General features: G+C 39.7%; 1 non-coding gene across 1 annotated transcript; it reads right to left on the bottom strand.

Moving 5' to 3' along the window:
* Nucleotides 1-512: 512 nt before the first annotated feature.
* Nucleotides 513-632, bottom strand: LOC119044473 (small nucleolar RNA SNORA32). Its single transcript, XR_005081625.2, has one exon. It is a non-coding gene; the product is annotated as a small nucleolar RNA SNORA32 (small nucleolar RNA).
* Between the last annotated feature and the right edge of the window lie 3,814 nt (nt 633-4,446).

Genomic DNA, 4,446 nt, shown 5'->3' with positions numbered 1-4,446 from the left:
CACTCATGGCAAAAGGGTCCTGGGGGGCTTATCTGTTCCAGTGATGAGGCTCTTCTGATTTTATTTTCACCGATTGTCTACTGCAGTGGAATTGTAACAAGGGTAAAGCAAGTTTACTGTCTGTTCTAGAAAGCTTCATGTTTAATCCTTACTGTGAAAGGTCATGGAAAAATAGAGAGCTCACGTTTCAATCAGAACTGACCTTTACGTAAGGGCCGCCAGTGTTCCTTTGCTTTTGCAACAGGCTCCTGTCCTGCTTCCTTATTAGTCAGAAATGTGTGGGCAGAGGCAATAATGATTTGAATGGAATAGCAATACTTCATATAGAATCTCCTTCAAATAGTAGTAAGAGCCTCAGTCTCAGGATCCACTTAGTGCCACATCAGCTCAACTGGGCTTTGGTCGACACGAACCTTTATCCCAGGCTGCACTGGAGAGGCACGATGGCCCAGTTGGTGGCAGGTTGAAAAGACAAAACTTATCATGGCACTTCTCTCTCTCTCTTTTTTTTTTAACGTTCCCAATAGGCTGGATGCTAGCAATATAGCAGAACAAAACCTAGTGAGAAAATGTTTTGTGGTCATGTCCACGGCAACTGAGAAACTGCATTCTAAAAGCCTTGGTAATGACCATGGTACTCGTCTTTATACAACTGTCCATAAGTGGTGTACCTGACAGGGGAGTCCAATCTGCAGCCCCGGGGCCACAGGTGGTCCAGGATGGCTATGAATGTGGCCCAACACAAAATCGCAAATTTACTTAGAACATTAAGAGATCTTTTTTTGTGATTACATATCGAAAGGTACTTAATGTGTGGCCCAGAGACACCAAAAGATTGCATACCCCTGGACTGTAACACAGCAGTGTTATGAATTTAGACATTCAAGAACCAGGAAATTCCAGAGTTAAGCTCCTTATGTTGATTCAGCTATATAGCACATTTAACATGCCTATTATATGCCCTAAAAATACAAACCATAAAGTGTTATGATATTGTAAAACTTTCAAGAGAGAGTGGGAAGAACCAGCTTATGGCTGCGAAGATCAAATGAACATGCTATGAAAATCTTCAGAATTCCTTATTCTTTGATCATCTGTGTCCTAACACATATGCTTCATGACTACATATTTTTTTCTGGGTTAATAAGGTAGAAGGTTTTCCAAAAGAAAAAGTGATCATTTTGCTAAAGTCAAGTCTCTAAATTACAGTTTTTTGAATCAGGAAGCCTTAAGTCAAAGTTCTTCCAAAAACCCATAAAATGTTCTATTTTGTGCTTCTTCTTAAATACATTTAAAATTTTTTTATGACTTTAGATTGGCTTGATTTTTCCTTTCCTCCATTGGGAGTACATTCCTGCCAAGTTGGAAGTGTCTAACAATCATTTTTTGAATGACATAAATGCAAAAAAATCCCAACTGTCTGTCTGCAATAGGAAAAATGATATTTCTTTCACCATTGTTTTACTGCAGGCTTATGAAGCTATTTTTATAAAACTATTTTTTTTCATGTGGGGGAAAAGTTCAGTGGAAATATGTTGACTTAAAACCCAAAGTAAGTTTTTTCTAGGAAGGTCTTCAGTAAATGAGTGGCATAGTATAGTCTTAAATACTACTTTTGATATAATTACTTGAACACCATTCCTTTTTTTTCGGTTTCAATTCATATTTGAATGATGTGGTCAAGGTGACTGGTGTTTCTTAACTTTTTTTTCCCCCCTAAAAGTAAAATTGACTATAGGTTTTTGAAGTAGACTACAGTAACTTATTTGTTGGTCAAGCAAGATTTCCCGACACCTTTCTTTGGTTCACATTTCCAGCCCTAGGTGTTCTTTCCCGGGGTTTCCTGATTCAGGTGCTAGGGAGAGACCTGAGGGGAGCTGGCTGTCTTCTCCACCAGGAGCAGAAACCTGTCTTCAGAAGAAGAGCATAAAATCCAGCAGAGATGTGGAGAAATGAGCAACCTACGGACTGAGGGCGGAGGGTGGAGCTGGGGTGAGCACTCGTGAGGGATCGAGAAAGAACGTGAGACATTCCTTGTCTTCCTTCCAGTCCCAGGAGCCCAGGTCCCCTAGTTCTAGATCAATCCCTTTGATCTTATTAATCCTGAGCCTCATGAACTTGCATGTTCCTTTTTATGCTAAAGCTAAATATATAGTTAGACTTGTGACATTTGCAACCCAAAGGGTCATAATAATGTCCTTGCTGAATGTATTATGTGGGGGTTGCTATAGGGCAGTGGGTCTCGAACTTGAGCCTGCCTCAGAATCACCTGGAGGGCTGTGGCGCCCCATTCTGATTCATTCAATCTGGAGGCCTGGGAATTTGCATTTCTGAAAGTTCCCAGGAGACCCTAAGGCTGTAGGTCCAGGGACCACGCGTTCAGAAACACTGGTGGAAAGGGTTAACACGGACCTGTACTCAGCCAGAGTTCCTGTGTAAGGAACAGCCTGCCTCACTAAGCCACGAAAATATGCAAGGAGCAGCTGGGTGAAGATTTGCAGAAGAGAGTTTGCATTGTGTGGAAAGTTATATTAAACCTCTAGGTCCCTTCTAGTAATCTTTTACGATTCTTTTAAAATTCTTCTAGGTGGGAGCAAGAGAACAGGGGAACACTCCATCTGTTTCTTCCAAGTAATGGAGGAACAGGAAAACTGTATGTGTTCCGGCCACAAATTCAGACCTGCTCAGCAAAGCAAACGCCACAGTGTGTTTCTGTGTTGACTCAGAAATATCCATTGCCATTGTGTGAGACATTCTGTAGTAAATCAGTAAACACTAATTTAGCTCCTCCTCAAGGCTGCTAATAAAGCTTTTTATTATGTCCTCACTCCCTAAACCCAATGTAACAACTCTACAAATCACATACATATATAACTATAGCCAGAGTTTATTTTATAATGTATTAAACGTTTTAACTTGAGAAGCAAGCAATTTCACCAGCTTAGGATTTCAGTTCTGGCACTATTGCCAATAGCTAAGGCTGGTGGTCATTCCACTAGAAATACATTGTGTGTGGGAAAAAAAAAACCTTTTATTTTCTCCTTTAATTTTTTAAAAAGAACCAATTATATGGAAGAAATATAATAGCAAAAATATCATAGCCTTACTGGGCATCATTGTATTTTCATTGGCATGGCAACCACCTCCCAGGATTATTTCTTTATTTCCAGCACAGGGCATTGTCTATTTTTGAACCAGACACCCACGTTCATGTGCAGCTGGTAAATCCAGGACAGACAGACCAATTCTTGCAATGCCTATCATGTACTTTTGCTATATGTTCAATATCACCTCTGAATAACCAGTTTTTAGAAACCATTCTCAAAGGCACAAACCTCAGCAGTAATTCTTTGATAAAAAAAATGAAACAATATAGGTTTTTTATTGTTTTTTGAGACTTTAAAAAATTTAGCCATGCTTTATTAGTCTTAATATATTTTTTAAAAAGAAACTGGCAAATCAACAAAGTCAATATTGCATGCTTTGGGAATCATATGAATAAACTTGTACCATATGGATCTGGCACTTGCAACACTCGTCACTTTGGGGGAATCTTAAGATTCCCCAAACTCCCCAGAGCTCAGTTTTCTCATCTGTAAAATGCAGAGATTAGATCGGGTGTTCTCTACATCCCTGTCAAAGAAAACATTCGTACAGTTGTGGAATAACAGATGACTCATTTACAGTTTTCTTTCAACACATCTCAGTCTATTGAAGTTGCTAGAATTCAGGAGTTGAATCATTCCATGCCTTTGTTTAGGAAAGAGAGACACTGAGAAAATGAGCAGTGTATGACTAAACTCCACAGGGAAAGGTTATTTCATAAAAGGAGAAGACCTGAAACTCCAGAACTAGAACTAGGGGATGATCTGTGTGTCAGATATTGTGGGCAGGTGGAAGTCCGACCCAAGAAGGAGGACCAACACCACCCTTTACTCATGACCTCCCCACCCCCAGAGCAGGGCATCACTGTGACTGCTTGGTGGATTTCACAGGATGCTCTGCATTAGCTATGTTATTAACTCCTTTACATATGGGTGAATGGAAATCAAAGGAGAAAGTCATTTTCCAGGTTTAAATCATATTTAAAAGCTTGAAATTTAGGGGGTAGATTTATAATCATGAAGATACTGTAGAGATAAAGCGTAGGGATAGAGAGTAGGCTCAGAGCTTTGGTGGAGGGAAGTTAGGGGGTGGAGGGATTGAGAAAAAAGAAGAAAGATCTCATGGACATGGACAACAGTGTAGTGATTTCTGGTGAGAGCAGGGTGGTGGAGGTGGAAGAAGGTATGAGGGGATAAATGGTAACGGAAAAAGTACAATAAAAATAAACTATTTAAAATGAAGTATAGAGGGGGAATATTAGCCATTTCCTTTTCTATTAATGTGAGAACTAAATAACTTCAAAATAGTAATTGCTGGGGAGCATCTGTATAATCACTGTTT

This window comes from Artibeus jamaicensis, unplaced genomic scaffold (assembly GCF_021234435.1).
Source record: "Artibeus jamaicensis isolate MK-2021 breed Jamaican fruit bat unplaced genomic scaffold, CSHL_Jam_final scaffold_754, whole genome shotgun sequence".
Lineage (NCBI taxonomy): Eukaryota > Metazoa > Chordata > Mammalia > Chiroptera > Phyllostomidae > Artibeus > Artibeus jamaicensis.
The sequence above is the reverse complement of the archived record's forward strand: the minus strand, read 5'-3'. Positions and strand labels throughout refer to the sequence as shown.